Raw genomic sequence first — 16,826 nt, forward strand, 5'->3', positions numbered from 1 at the left:
AACATGGCATCCATGTGTTTATAAGGAACAAGTTGAAGATAGTAGATTTGGCATCTCCATATTCGACGGGGAGCAGATTAAAGACATAGAAGATCTGACCTTCATATGTTTACATCGAAGCAGATCCAAGATGATTTGGCATCTTGGTATTGACAAGGAACAAATCGAAAAAGTTAATTTAGCGTCTCTATGTTTGATGGAGAGCAGATCGAAGAAATCAACATGACAATCTTGAGTTTGCAAGGAGCAGATTGAGGACCATGAAGTCTGAAGCTGATGAGACCGGGCAAAATGGGTCCTTTTATAGTCTTTACACTATTCTCGTTACACGACAATGAGCTAATAGGGACAGCTGTAATAGCCCATTTTTGCCCGGCCCATTTCAGTATTTAAAATAATAAACCCCTAAAAAATAAAAATAAAACAAAGTCCAAGTCCAGTACAAAATTACAAACATATAATTTGGCCCAATCAGAATGGCCCATTACTTGAAAAGATTTAAGGTCTATTTATAAGCTTGACTCATATGGAAATATAATTTTTAAGGATATGCAATCTTAGATATGATACAATCTTAGATATGATATGCAATCTTAGATATGATATGCAATCTTGAAGATATGATCTTGTAATCTTGGAGATTTAATTTGTAGATATCCTTTAATCTTAACCGTTGATGTAATTGATCTGTACCGTTGGATTTGGGGAGGCTCAACTATAAATAGAGGTCTCTCCCTTCATTGTAAATCACTTGAGTTTTGGGAAGCAATAAGAATTCTTGAGAGCATTCACTCAAATTTCTCTCCCTCTTGCGTTCTTACTCTCTGTGGTTTGTTCTTATTTTATTCTTCGTCTATCTTAGTTTTTCAACCCGTTTTTTATTTTAATTTCTTCATTTTTCAAATATGTATATTTATTCCTATCTTTTATACATTTGATTATGTATTTTATATATTATAATATTTAACCTTTTTATATAGTTTATTTTCAAATATATATTTTCTATGCATGTATATATATTATATTGTCATTTCATATATTTTGAACTATTGCATTATATTTTTATAATTTGTAAATGTTCTATTTATTCATTTTTTTAGTGTATGTCATTTATCTTATTTGTGCATAGTTTCATTTTTTATATGCTATGTTTAATTATTTCTTTTATGTACTATTTTATGATATATATTGTTGTATAATTTTTGCATGTATTATGTTTTTCTTTTAGTTTACTCATGTTTTTATTTGTTTATTATCTTATATTTACCCTAGTATGATTTTTTTCATTAAACGTATGTTCATGTTATTTAGTTTTGTCTTAATGATATTATTTATGTTTGTATGAAAATGTTAGAATATTTTGTACATCTATGCTTCATGATGCATTAATATGTCATCCTAAAACGTCATTTAAAATAATATTCCAAGGTTTTTTTTTTAAAAAAGGCAATGCTTGATGTTTGGAAACTTTGAGAAAGGTAGTGCCCTAACTTACTGGGTTGCGACTTTTCTCGTTGAATTCGAATAGTCAAGCACCCTTCTAAGTGATTTTGAGTTTTCAAAACTTAAACAATTATTTCAAGATTTCAAAACATAGTGTCCTAACTTACTGGATATGGCGTTTTGTTGTTTTGAGATAGAAGTTTTCGAAAGACGAGCTTAGTTTCGAAGGTTTTAAAATATTGCGTCCTAACTTACTGGATGTGATGTTTTGACTCGTTTAAAAGAAGTGAGCCTTAATTTTCAAAATTGAGACATTCTAATTAAAAGAGGTTTGCATCTTAAAACTTTCAAATTTCTGACATTAAAGACATTTGATAATCAATTAGGTACCAATTTTTGGGCGTTACGAGGGTGCTAACACTTCCTCGTACGTAACCGACTCCCGAATCCATTTTCTCGACTTTCGTAGACCAAAATTAATGTTTTAAAACAAAACATTTTATAAGGTGATCCAATCACACCTAAAAAGATTGGTGGCGACTCCCGTTTTCATTTTTCTTAAAGTCGATTCCCATTTTCCAAAACTCGATTTAAAAATGGTTTCGACAAATTATGGGGAGATTAAAGTTAATAACAAATTTGGTTACAATAAGTAATTTTGATTACGGTGGGTGATGGTGATTACAAAGACCCAATGTCATTTTTTTAAAATTTAACTCAAACAAATATATTCGATTTGATTCGAATTCCATCTCACTCGACTCGATTCAAGAAAATTTCAAATTGAGTTAGGATAATAAAATAGAATTCGCCAACTCGATTAACTCGAATTTTTCTATTCGATTCGATTGAACGCTCACCCCTAATTTCTTTAATGGAAAATCTTGTTAATTTATCTCAATAATTTTGTGACCAATTTTTTAAACCCTAAAATCAAGCCCTTGATTAAAATTGAACTTTAAAAAAGGGGAGTAACTTAATAAAAAAACTAATTAACCAAAATATTTTGTTATATCAAAAGGGGAATATTGTTAAACCAAACTTTATTTGATAAATTATTTTGATATAACAAATAAAATGTTTTTTAGAATAAAGATATTTTTGAATAAAGAATTAATCTCAAAGTAAAATCCTTCTCAAAGTCTTTCTTTAACTCAAAATACTTAGAAAAATAATTTGAACACTAAGAAATATTTTAGGCAAGTTCAAAACCCTTCAAATATTTTAAACAAAGTGAAAAATTACTTCCCAAATAAAAAAATTATCGATACTTATCAATAAGTATCGATACCCATACATTTTTATCGATACCTTTACTAGTATCGGTATGGTTTTTGTGTTCTGACTTCGAAGAAATTTTTAAGCAAACACATTGAGTATCAATACTTATAATTAAGTATTGATACCTTGACAATTTTATGGATACCATGGTTCGTATTGATACGGATTTTGCATTCTAACTTCAAAGGGTTTTTGAACGAGCACATAAAGTATTGATACTTTTTTATAGGTGTCGATATTATTAGCATTTAATGCAACAATTTAGCGACTGTTAGCCCTATTTCTATTGATACCAAAGGAAATTTATCAATACTTGATCAAAAGTATCGATATTTTTTATGGGTATCAATATTTTATGTAATTGTTCAAAAATCCTTCGAAGCCATAATGCAAAATTCGTATCGATACGAACCAAGGTATCAATAAAATTGTCTAGGTATCTATACTTAATAATAAGTATCGATAATGTGTTTCCTTCAAAATTCCTTTGAAGTCAGAATACAAAACCATATACATACTAGTAAAGGTATCGATAAAAATGTATGGGTATCCATACTTATTGATAAGTATCGATATTTTTTTTTGTTTAGGGAGTAGTTTTTCAGTTTGTTTAAAATGTTTGAAGGCTTTTGAGCTTGGCTAAAATATTTCTAAGTGTTCAAATTATTTTTCAAAGTATTTGGAGTTTTAGACGGACTTTGAGATGGATTTTACTTTGTTACATCAAAATAATTTATTAAATAAAGCTTAGTTTAACACTAGTACATGTTAAGTTTAAGTAAATTATTCTAAAAGGAAACTTTTTTTTATTATTATTTTGAAGTTACAATTTAAAACCATGTCTATAATTACTACCAAAATCAATCATTGCAAGGACTGAATTAAATCTTTAACGTGTTTTTGGAATTGGAGTGAATTGGGAACTGACTGAGGTACTGGTTTGAAGCAAGAAGTTGGGTCGGTTGACTCGCGAACCCATAGAGACCAATTGAATCAGGCTAAAAATTGGTTCAGTTTGCAATTGAACTGATTTTTCATTTTTATTTTTTATGATTTTTTTATCAAACTATTTGGATCGAAAAATCCATCGTCCGATCGATTTGACCACCGTTCCAGTTGTGACAACCTTGATAATTAATTTAATAAACTAATTCAACTCAAATTAACTTGCTTACACCAATAAATGGTTGGAAGAAGTGGAGTGGACTTCTTCCTCAGACATTTGGACTGAGTTTGAATTATAAAGTCATCACTATTGGGGAGGGTTTTACTTGAATGCCACCCTGACCCAAAATAATATTACTATCTTACCTTGAAATAGACGAAGACACTTGTGATTATTAAAAAAAAACTACACATAGATTGCACAAGTAAACTCAAACATGTAATCTTAAAATTTCAAAACCTTAACCTTGCTATAAATTATATAATTAATTATCTTACTTGTACATGAGCCGATTGTATATATTTATTAAAATATGCTTTATTAATTTATTTAAGTATTTTTTAATAATTTGCAATGTTGTAATTTGATAAGAAATTTGTAAACCTAACGAATTAGTAATTTGGAAAAAAAATTAAGTAAAATTTTAAAACAATAGTTAACGTATTTAAGTAATAATGTACATACGAGTCTGCTCTGTCATAGCCAGATTTAGTCTAGCAAAAGTCTAGGGTTTTTACAGTTGGTTCTTTGTGTCATTAGAGGTTTTTCTGCTCCGTCATAGCCAGATTTAGTCTAGCAAAAGTCTAGGGTTTTTACAGTTGGTTCTTTGTGTCATTAGAGGTTTTCTTGGTGCCGACAAAGTAAAATTTCTTTAGAAAAAGGGATATTAGAGAAATCCTTTCAAAAAGATTAAATTTTGTAGGTTCAAAATTTTTACATAACCAGGAAAAGTTGAATTTTAGAAATATGTCAAAAGAGTTATCAATGGAGAAAGAGTTTGCAAAATTAAGCCTTGAGGAAGAATAGGACAAAGGCCTACAGTTTGCAACAGAGACAGGCCATAGAAATCAGTGTATGAGATGTGTGTAGTTGGATGTTGTCTTACATCAAGCTTGGTTAATTTCCTTGCACTAAAAACACAATAACTAATTTATGGCACCCGTTGGGAGGAATCTAGATCTTTAATCTAGGTGAGAAACACTATCTTTTTCACTTCTTTTATGAGGTTGATGTGGAGCGAGTGATGAGTGGAACGCCATGGACCTTCAATAATTACCTTCTTTTGTGTCATAGATTAAAAGAAGGGAATGGCCCAAATTTAGTTTCGTTAGTTTATGCGAATTTTAGGTGCAAGTTCATGATCTTCCACCATGTTTTTTCTCTAATTGTGTGACGCAACAATTGGGAGATTTTGTTGGTAAATTCCTAGAACATGATACAAAACAACTTAATCAAGGTTTTAGGAATTTTATGCGTCTCTGAGTCTAGATAGATATCAAAAAACCATTAAAAAGAAAGAAAAAGATTATTATATCTAAGTCAAAACGTGAAATTTCGATATGAAAAACTCTCTTATTTGCTTTCTTTGTGGGTGTTTGAGGCATTGCGATAGGTTTTATCGAATGAGGATTAACCTAGGTTTAAAAGAAATAAAGTATGGGTAGGATATATCATTAAGGGTACAACCGAGGCGAGCAAGTACCACACCAAGTGTATGGTTAAGGGAAGAAAATGTGAACACGGTTGGAAAAATAGTACCTACGAATAATAGTAACAGGGATTGTAGTTTTGATCCGCAGCATAGCTCAGGTTTTATTACCCAAACCTTAAAGTTTAATTTAGAAAGTAGAAAGAAGCAAAATAAAGGAAAGGGAATACAATTGATAAGCGAGGAGGAGAAGAATGATATGGAATAAGATAGAGAGGAACTACCATTGGAGAATGTTGAAGGCAATAAAAGGCATAGGTCAAACAATCATGTACAAAGTCGAGTTATGTTTAGAGTGGAAGATGGTTTAAAAGAACAACAAAGAACAATTTGCACTAATCAAATATCTGCGGCTGCCAATAGGCAAGCCAACCAAATACAATGAAAATCTTAAGTTGGAACGTCCATGGATTGAGAAGTCCAAGTGGTCTTCTTTATAGAGACAATAATGGATCGTAATCGAATGGAAAGAGTTAGACGACGGTGTGGTTTTCACTTTGGGATTGATGTGCCAACAGTTAGAACGCGTGGTGGGCTAAGTCTTGGATGGAAGGAGGAGATATCTGTGAGTTTAAGGAGTTTCTCCAATAACCATATTGATGTTGATATTGAAGATAATGAAGTACAAGCTATATGGAGAATGACTGGATTTTATGGGGCATCGGAGGCACGAGAGGGAGTGGGACATGGGACCTTTTAAAAAGGTTGGGTAGATAGCAAGTTACGTCATGGTTGGTCTATGGTGATTTTAATGAGATTTTATATTTTTTTGAAAAGAAATGAGGTTTGCCTAGAGATGAACGTCATATGGAGGATTTTAAAATATCCCTTCATATTTGTCGACATAAGGATGTAGGTTATGTTGGGAAGTGGTTTATATGGGAGAGAGGGAAACTACCTAAAACAAACATTAAGAAACGCCTTGATAGAGGAGTGGCAAACATGTAATGGCTCAATTTATTTCCCGAATATACAATTCGGCATTTGTCACATTTTTTCAGACCACTGCCTTGTACTTATCCAAAACAAGCAAGAAGGATTGAGTAAAAGAAAGTAAGGGTTCATATTTGAAATGTGGTGGACCGTAGAGACATCATGTGAAGATGAAGTGAAGAGGCTATGGGAGATGAGTAGAGGAGGGGTGATGGAGAAATTAGAATTTGTAGGTAAAGGTTTACAAAGATGAGCAATGTGAATAAAGAAATTGCGAAAAGGGTTATCAATGAAGCTATTTATTCGAATTGAGGAACTAGATATGATGGAAAGAACGGATACAAATTTGAAGGAACTTATTGATGCTAAAATCCGTTTAAATCTTGAAATTGAAAAAGAATAAAGGTATTAGGAGTAGCGAAAAAGGATGAATTGGTTGATAGAAAAGGATAAGAACACTAAATTCTTTCATAATTTTGCATCACAAAGAAGAAGGGCAAATAAGATAAAGGAACTTGAGAATGAGGGTGGCCAAATTATTACGGATAAAAGTAAGATGGCAGAGGTGGCAAGGAGATATTTTGAAAAAATGTTTTCATTACGAGGAGCCGATAATCTTGAGTACATATTGACAAGAATTGAATCTCGTATCTCGAACAGTATGAATCAAGCTTTAATGAAAAATTATACTAAGAAAGAAATTACTTTAGCTCTTAAAAAATATAGGGCCCACCAAAACTTCTAAGAGTGATGGGTTCCTAGCTCTTTTCTTCCAAAAGTATTGGCACATTGTTGGACAAGAGGTTAGAGATTATTATCTTAATTTTTTGAACAGGGAAGGGTCGATTGAGGAAATTAATATGACAAACATTGTCCTTATACCCAAAGTGACGAACCCAACCAACTTTAAGAATTTTCTGTTGGGAAATATGACCATATTGTAGTAAACATATAACAACTTTTTATTTATTTGAACGATAAATAAATAAATAAAGTTAATTTCACACTTCAATATAGTGTCTTTTGTATTTATGTTTTTTATATTTTGTATGCATAGCAAAATTGTGACAAGCAAAGATTAGCTCATTGATTGTCTAAAGTTCAAACTGAAGATAAGTGGCATTGTAAAGAATATTTACAGTGTAAGAAAGACAACTTACTTTAATAAATAATCTAAATGAACCCATAATCCTGTAAAATAATCAAAGTGAGCATTTGATTCAAATACTGAGAAGGATTATTATGTTGTCTACAATTTCAATTGGGGAGATGGCTAGTATTGGCTATTGGAGCAGTTGACTCCATGAGTAGAGACACAGATGTATGCATTGGTAAAATGATATATTGGATTGGACCCAAGATGAATTAATTCTGAACCCATTTGTGAATTAATTCACTTGTGACGTTCATGGTGTGATTTACCTAAATCCTAAATTAGTCACTAACCATGCGTCTGCAACTTCTGTGCTTTGATATAAGTGGATGCTTATGCTCTAAAGAAGATCGAGCCCATAGCCAGTATGTTGGCTACATAACTTGTGTATGGCATGAGTTCACTAAAAACAATGGAATTCATAGCTCAATTAAAGAGTTAATGATATCCTCTCAACGGCATTGTGTAGGTTGATAAATATAAAATGTAGCCACGGGTTGTTCGTTCTCGAACGAGCAATTTATTATAGTCATTTATTGATAGTGGTCATATTAATCATTAAGAAAACACGATGGTGACAATAAGATAAAATAGAATTGTATTGAGTGAAGATGTTTAACTCAAAAAAGTCAAGGATATCATATGAGGGTAACACACATATGACGAGGTCATTGGACAAAGCAGTTGGATGAATTAATTTCGTAAAGAGTATACAATACACACATGACGAGGCCATTGGACAAAGCAGTTGGATGAATTAATTTCGTAAAGAGTATACAATAAGGAGTTTTCAATCGTGGTACTTCTTATGGACTGACTCCATGATTAAGTAATTACTAATTATCGAAACAATACTTCTAGACATAATTGCAATCACTAGAGCCTAATTGTATAATGTCTAATTGGTCCCTACGCTAGCTCAACAAAAGCTTGTTCGGACTGCATTTGAATCAAAAGAAAATTCTACGACTTTGGGAATAATTTAATTTTTGTCGATTTATTCGATGTGGAATTAAATTAGGTGGTCGTAAAAATTGTTCAACTAGAGAATTTGATTAAAGAATTTTCTTGAGAAATTAATTTGAAAAGTCTAAGTGATTTTTGGAAATATTAATTTTGATCAAGTAAAATTAAATTAATCAAATCGATTAAAATTAATATAATAATTTTGAAAGTTAATTTTTAAGTTAGACAATTAGTCCAATGGGTAATTGACCTTGAAAATTGGACCTAAGATCATAAATTGGGCCCGGGAGCCCAAAATCGAGATCGAGACCCAAAAACTGGGCAAACTAAGTTCGGTATGTGAAACCGGGTCGACGATCCAATCGATGGCTAGACAGACCGGTCGGGTTCTCACTAACATGGACCAAACTGGCACTGGCTCAGGGTGCCATAAGGGTGTTGTTGTACCTGCATCATTGAACACAGCGATGCTAGTGGCTGCAACAACGGCATCCTGATGTCTGGCGACAATTGGTCATCAGTGGTTGAGCAGTAGAAAAGTTACACTCCTACTAGGACTCTACCAGAGAATTTGATTTCAGATTAATTATTCCAAAAATAATATTATTTTAATAGTATAATATTAAATTTAATTTAATATTAAAGTGATTATTTTAATATTAAATTAATATAATATTTATCATTTATATTAATTTAATATTAGAGTGGTTAAGTTTAATCATAATTAAACTCTCTAAACTCTCCTAATATAAAGAGAGTATTGGGTCATTATTTTAAACATACACTTGAATTGAAGAGAAAGTTATAGAGAGAAAATTCTCTAAAAAGATTATTCCAAAAAATTTCTAGAAATATTTTTTGATTTACAACTTAACCCAAAAATTTAGAGAAATTACAAAATTACTCCACTGCTAATTTTTGTAAAAAAAAATTATTCAAAACGAGCCCACACTTGACAGAAGTGAGTTTGAAGATAATGGATAAAACTACTCAGTCAAAGCACTCATTCTAGACGAGTTAAAAATGTACAATTTTGATTAAGTGTTTATTACTTTAGATATCACAACCAAGATCTTATTTTGGAAAAAAATTTTAAAACTCATATGTTTTCCTAAATTTATTTTCACTGCGTTTTTCAAACTCATTTTTCTAACATTTTCGACCAATTAGCCTCTGTACAATAATTTACAAGATTATTTCAAAGGCAGTGACAAATCGTCTCCAAAAAGTTCTAAATGCATGTATCGATAAAGCCTAGAGTGTCTTCGTGCCTGGAAGGCTCATTACGAACAATATTTTGCTAGCTTTTGAATTAATGCACTCCTTAAAACAAAAAAAAAAGGGCTAGAATGGGAGCTTAGCTTTGAAGCTCTATATGAGCAAAGTGTATGATTAAAGGTGTGCAAATTTCGAGTAAAATCGAATTAATTCGGTTAACCAGCCGAATTCGGCTAATCAGTCGATTAACCAAATTAATTCGGTCAGAGGTTGATTAATAATTTTTTGAAAGTTCGGTTAACGGTTAATTTGGTTCGAAATCGGTCAGTTAATCGAATTAATCGAATTTAATAAATAATATTATTATATATAAATATTCAATCGGTTCGATTAATTTTTTAGAAATATAAATTAATCGGTCGATTAATTTTTGATATGTCTTATACTTGTTTTAACCAAAAATATATATATAAATTTCAGTTAATTCGATTAACCGACCAAATTAATCAAAAAAGTTCAATTCAGTTAACTTTTTTGAAAAAATTTCGATTCGATTAACGGTTAATGATTTAAAAGAGTCGATTAATTCAGTTAATAGTAGTTCAGGTCGGTTAACCAGTCAGTTAACCGATTGAACACCCCTACGTATGATAGGGTGGAGTGAAAGTTTCTGGAAAAAGTTATTAAAAAATGGGCTTTGTAGATTCATTTGTGTCTTTAATCATACGGTGTGTTACAATAGTTAATTATTCGATATGCATGGATAACGAGATGGTAGAGCGCTTCAGGCCAATGAGAGGGTTGCATGAAGGTGGTCCTCTAAGCCCCTACCTATTCTTAATTTGCAGTGAAGGACTTTCATCACTAGTGAGGCTAGAACTATTAAAGGAGCAAAGGTTTGCCGGCAAGGACCAACTATTACCCACTTATTACTTGCAGGCGACTATTTTATTCGAGGAGGCTACGAAAAGGGGAGCCAATATCCTTAAAACCATAGTACAAGAATATGAAATATGTTCAGGTCAGTGCATAAAACTTCGATAGGTCTATGGCATTTTTCAGTTCAAATGTCCTAGAATAAATGAGGGAACAAATTGCGAATATATTGGGCATACGAACTTCAAGAAACCCAAAAAGATATTTGGGTCGACCAAATATGGTGGTTGGGCATACGAACTTCAAGAAACCCAAAAAGATATTTGGGTCGACCAAATATGGTGGGAAGGGATAAAAAGAGAACTTTCCAACTTTTGAAGGATAGAATGATTAGTAAAGTCAAAGGGTGGAGTACAAGGTTTTTATCAATGGGAGGGAAGTGTTCATTAAAGTCGTGTTACAGGCAATTCCTACCTACTCTATGGCATGTTTTTTGTTGCCAAAATCTTTTTACGTTGAATTAGAAAACGTTATGGGACAGTTCTAGCCGCAAAAATGACACGGTAAACGTGGAATTCATTGGTACGAGTGGAGGAAGCTTGGTAATTTAAAATAGGAAAGTGGAATGGGTTTTAGATGCCTTTCTAAATTTAATGTGGCACTTTTAGCAAAGCAAGGCTGGAGTTTGATTTGTTATCCGGATTCGTTATTAACAAAATCATTGAAAGCAAAGTACTACCCATTTAGATTTCTTGCAAGCAAGGTTGGGGAAGTTACCATCCTTTACCTGGAAAAGCTTATGGTCAGCGAAAGGTCTACTTGAGAAAGGGATGGGTTGGAGAGTAGGGTCTGGAAAGCAGATATTGATTTGGAATGAAGCATGGGTCCCGGGCACTGAAGATTATAAGATTCAATCATCATATTTTAATTAAAATTTAGTTTATGTTTCGGACTTAGTTGAACAACATTGAAAGAGTCAATAAGAAGTACCTTTCATCCCAAAGACGCTGAAAGGATTCTGTGCATTCCCCTACCCGTTGAGAAAGAAGCTGATAAAGATGGTGTGGCGAGACGAAGCCTCGGGGGTTAACACAGTTCGAAGTAGTTACAAAACATTATTATAGAATGATCGGGACACAAATTTTACAATTCAAAGTCACTATAAACTTATGCACAAAAAGCTATGGCATGTGGAGTGACCCTCAAAAACAAAAATCATGGTATGGAAAACCATTAATAATTTTCTACTTACTCAAACTAATCTATTCCATCACAAACTGGTAAGCTTAGCAAACTATATGAGATGTCTAAGGAGTGAAGAGTCGACAAAGCATGTGTTTAGAGACTGTCCATTCGCAAATGATGTTTGGACCAGACTAGGAATCGGGTGGTCCTTGAAGCAAAATCAACTACAGTATAAGGATTGGATTCAGAATTTATTTGAAAGAGAGTCTAACCAAAGAATTAGAACAATAGTGTGTGCAATATGGGCATTGTGGACAGACAGGAATAAACTTCTTCACGAAAGGAAGATGCAAACAAGTGCTAATCTGACTCATTTCATCATCGACTATTAGCGAGAGTTAGATGGGGTTAATAAGAGATTACCTATCAGCAAACTGGTGAATGAAAGCTGGAGACCACCAGAGGATATCAATGTTAAAATCAACTTTGATGCTGCATTTGACAAGCAACATAAAAGGTCATGCACAGTAATAGTGATTAGAAACTCTAGTGGTCACGTTTTAAAAACAAAAGTTCATAATAACAGACACATACCATCGACGTTTGCTGCAGAAGCTCTCGTTTGTGTTCAAGCGGTCAGGTTTGGGGCGGAGTCGGGGTTTTTGAGAGTTGAGGTCGAAGGAGACAAGCTATCAGTTATTAAGAAGATACTTTGCGAGGATGATGACAGATCTGAAATTAGGTCTTACATTTTAGATGCTAAAAGATTAAAGAGTAACTTTATTAATTGTAGATTTAAGCATGAAGGAAGACGAATGAACAGAGTAGCACATATTTTAGTGAAAGAAGGGCTAAGTGATGAAGGGAATGCTTATCTGGTTAATGGTCTCTCCAAATATGCAGCCTAGGCTGTGAAGGAGGATAAACGAGGAGGAATGGATAACTGTCAGGCCCGGAGTAGGAACAAGGAAGCAATGAGATTTTGTTCTGAAACAGTTCAGAACGAAATTTTTTGAAACGAGTTTTTTGACATTTTGAGAATCGAAGAGAGTTTTTGGGTGAAGGCATTCCTGTTCCAAGTTGCTAAACACTGGTGCAACTAATTAACGAGTTAATTCGCTCATGGTAGGGATGCCTGAATCAGAGGTGGGTTTGGTTTGTTGACGGATTTTTCTAGAGCTTGGAAATGAAGAAATGGTGAAGAGAAGAAAATGGTTAGTCAAAATGATGACTAGCTGTGAGTAGATGCTAGGGTCTTGGTAGGATATTTGTTTGTTCAGGGACTGGGTTTTTTTGACATTTTAGGATTGGGCTTGTTTTGCTTTTCTTTTATGGTTGGTTTGAATTTTTTTTCTTTAGTTGATATTAATGAAGGCCAGTATATTTCCAAAAATAATAATAATAATAATGTACAAAGCAGTGAAATGTTAATTTAATAGAACGAACAATAATTTTTATTGTAAATTAATAATATTTTATTTTATGAAACAAACTTCAAATTACATTCAGAATCAGTCTCCCACCAATTACATTCTCAATAAAATGACAACTTTTTATCATACCAAATGATGCCAACTTAGTTTACATAATGCATACATGACAACATAATAGATTGTCCACTATCAAATTATTAGAGTGCGAACACATTTGCTGGCCATTTTATTTAAAAAAGGTCTTTAAAAAATATAATTACGGAAATGGGCTGTTTATTAGGTTTTTTACCGAATTAGGCCGTTTTCCACCAAAACGCATCTATATAAACGCGATTTCAGATTACGTGTCAGCAAAACGCTTCCCTAGGGGAGTGCTTTGTCCACGTCAGCAAAAAACGCGCGCTTTGCTGACGTGGACAAAACGCTCCCCCAAGGAAGCGTTTTGCCCTTTTTTTAGTGCTAAGGTTTTATTATTTAATTGATTTAGGGTTAGGATTTTTTAATATTTAGGGTTAGGGTTTTTTGAGTTAAGGTTTTTTAGGATTTTAGGGTTTAGGGATTTTAGGAAAAAAATTAATTGAATTGGAGTATAAATTAACTATTAATTTTAAATACTAAATATTAAATTAGAGTTTAGGGTATTAGGGTTAATTGATTAAATTAGGGATTGATTTAGGGTTTAAGGTTAATTGATTAAATTTAGGGTTAATTGATACATAATGGTTTAAACATACCATTTTAATATTTTATTTCTTATAATATTTTAGTAAAAAACCCTTAAATAACTCTTAACGTGTAAACAACAACTTGGTAATTCGATTACTTCAGCTTTTAGGTTTTTTTTCCCTTATTAATGGCTTAGATCATTTTATTTTTGATCACCGGCTAAGTTTCTTTTACTTTGTAACAAGCTCATTTCTGATTTTTTTAATTATTAATTTCCAATATACATACAAAAAAAAATCTCAAAGATTACATGATTGTAGCATATATACATACTGGCGCTATGTTAAGTTTAGGGTTTTGAAAAAAATTAATTGAATTAGGATTTAGGTTTTAGGGTTAATTCATTAAATTAACTATTAATTTTAAATACTAAATACTAAATTAGAGTTTAGGGTATTAGGGTTAATTCATTAAATTAGTGTTTAGTTTTTTAAAATAAATTTGTGTTTAGGGTATTAGAAAAAATATATAAGCAATATAATTTTTTTTTGTCTTAGGGTTTAAGGTTTAGGGTTTCTGCAAGAATAATTCTGAGCTGACGTTTCTAAACAAATAGCGTCGAAAAACGCTTCAAGCAGGATGCATTATCAGCAAAATTTCTGGAAAAAGCTCCCACATGGACGCTCTTTTGTTACAATAGTTCGTAGAAAAATAATTCTGAGTAGATATTTCTGAACAAATAGTGTCGAAAACGCTTCAAGCAGGATGCACTGTCAGCAAAATTTCTGGAAAAAGCTCCCACATGGACGCTCTTTTACTACAATAGTTCGTAGAAAAATAATTCTGAGTAGACGTTTTTGAACAAATAGTGTCGAAAAAGCTTCAAGCATGATGCACTGTCATCAAAACTTCAGAAAAAAGCTCCCACATGGACGCTCTTTTGCTACAGTAGTTCGTAGAAAAATGAGGCTATAAATGAGCCAAATTTTATTCTCGGGTTGCATAACTTACAACAAAAAAATTAGAGAGGCTAAGAAGAAAAAAAAATTGAAGATGATTGAACGTATTAGTGCTGTTATTTACTATGATGGTGAGGTCTGTAACACCGAGAACGGTGTTGTTTTTTTATCGGAGAACACAGCGAGACTAGTTTTTAACCAGAACATAGATTTGACAGAAATTCGTAAAAGAATTAGGTGCAAAATGTTCGGAACGATGCCAATGAAAGTTTTGTCTATTAAGTATTGATTTTGTGCTTCAGTTGATCCTATGACATATGACTCATTCGACATTAAAGGCGCTCGTAGCTTGGAGGTAATGGTGCAGACTCATCTCGCTAGTAGATCACCTTATCTTGAGTTATATGTACAATTTTCATCGCCAAATGATGCATTTGCAGCTTCAACATTCACTGCTGGTCGAGAAGAATACACGACCCCTGCCCGACACTCTGTTAGTGGGTGGCAAAATACGGAAGTGCCCATGTTTAGTAGCAGTATGGAATACCCAACCCTGCATGACACTCTATTAGTGGATGGGACATGCACCTCAGTGGGTCGATGTTTGATACTGGAAATACGTACTGGAGAATGACATCAACTTCTAGTGGTTGGCAATCCATATCTGATTGGAGACGTTGTGAAACGTCCATAATAAGGGATGATGTACTCCCTACGACGTCCACCGGCGAGGGGACCTTCTACTTTGCACATGATGATGGGTTAGATAATGAGTCCGATGCGGATCCACTTCGAGAGGCCAACCCCGATGGTGTAGAAGTTGCATTATTTTTTGAACTAGAGCTTGTTCCAACCATACCTGAAGATGTTGAAGGAGGTTCAGATGATGAAGAAGAAGATCTGCGATTCAAGTCGTACTCGCCTCCAGCCCACATGCATAATGTCGATCTATCTCAAGATGATGCGTTGGAGTTTCCAGATTACTATACAGAAGGCATGACCGTACAAGTTCCTCATTGGATTCAGGTGAATTAGAAGTTAGAAAGGAGTTTTCCAATAAAATAGTTTTCTTGGTGCATTAAAATAACATAGCATCATGATCGGCGTTAACTACAACGTGGTTAAATCCAAATCCAATAAGTTTGAGGCTAAGTGTGCAGTGCAAGACAGTACATGTTCATGGAAAATCATGGCCTCGTTGAGGAAAAAAGACAAGCTTGTGGGAGATAAAAAAGTACAAAGGTCCACATACATGTGCTGTCGGTATAGTATTACTAACCGTTTAGAGTTTTTTACTAGTACTGTTATTACGTACTGTTGTATTTTTTAACGTACTTCGTTGACAGGTGTTTCGGAAGATCATCCCAAGATGAATTCAGATATGTTAGCTACCTTAAAACTACCGACGGAGAAGGCTGATCCCAGAACTTTAGTGCCAATCTTAATTGCCAATATTCGTAGCCAGTTAAGGTACACGCCCTCTTATCGCAAAGCTTGGATAGCTAAGCAGAAGGCATTGGAAAAGATCCATGGTGGTGGGACGTTTCATATAATGAAGTGTGGCAGTGGTGTCAGGTGCTGGAGAGATATGTCCCAGGTTGCGTAACAGACTTTGAAATGGAACCTGCGTACTACAATAACCGATTGCTCCGTAGATACCAAGTATTTAAGCATTTGTTCTGGAGCTTTAAGTAATGCTGAGACGTATTTCTATATTACAAGCCATTGGTACAATTTGATGGTACCTTTATGTACGGTAGATATACCCATCGGCTATTGCTAGTTGTGACACAGGATGGCAGTGGGAGAATCCTTCCAATTGTGTTTGCAATAACACCAAGGGAGTCAGCTGATAATTGGGAGTTCTTTCTTTCTAGGTTAATGAGGCATGTCTGCCTCCAACCTAATATCTGCGTCATATCGGATAAGGGCACTGGAATATTAGCCGTAATTGAGCGACAGGGAAACTTGTGGCATTGCACACATCATCGATATTGCCTAAGGCACGTTGCGTCTAACTACTACGGGCAATTTCAATTTACAAATGAAAAACGACAAA

General features: G+C 33.4%; 1 long non-coding RNA gene across 3 annotated transcripts in view; it reads right to left on the minus strand.

Annotated features, from left to right (window-relative positions):
- LOC121204488 (uncharacterized) overlaps window positions 1-13,034 on the minus strand; it is a 31,361-nt gene extending 18,327 nt beyond the window's left edge. Inside the window, exons 1-4 of one of the 3 annotated variants that reach the window (XR_005899407.1) lie at window positions 12,304-13,009; window positions 12,133-12,201; window positions 11,515-11,573; window positions 11,312-11,418 (exon numbers count right to left, since the gene is read on the minus strand). This is a non-coding gene — a long non-coding RNA (uncharacterized lncRNA). Of the gene's footprint in view, window positions 1-11,311; window positions 11,419-11,514; window positions 11,574-11,626; window positions 11,934-12,132; window positions 12,202-12,303 lie in introns of those variants that run through there. The other 2 variants (XR_005899406.1, XR_005899408.1) reach the window with 2 other exon arrangements.
- Window positions 13,035-16,826: the final 3,792 nt, after the last annotated feature.

This window comes from Gossypium hirsutum, chromosome A08 (assembly GCF_007990345.1).
Source record: "Gossypium hirsutum isolate 1008001.06 chromosome A08, Gossypium_hirsutum_v2.1, whole genome shotgun sequence".
In the NCBI taxonomy this organism is placed as follows: Eukaryota; Viridiplantae; Streptophyta; class Magnoliopsida; order Malvales; family Malvaceae; genus Gossypium; species Gossypium hirsutum.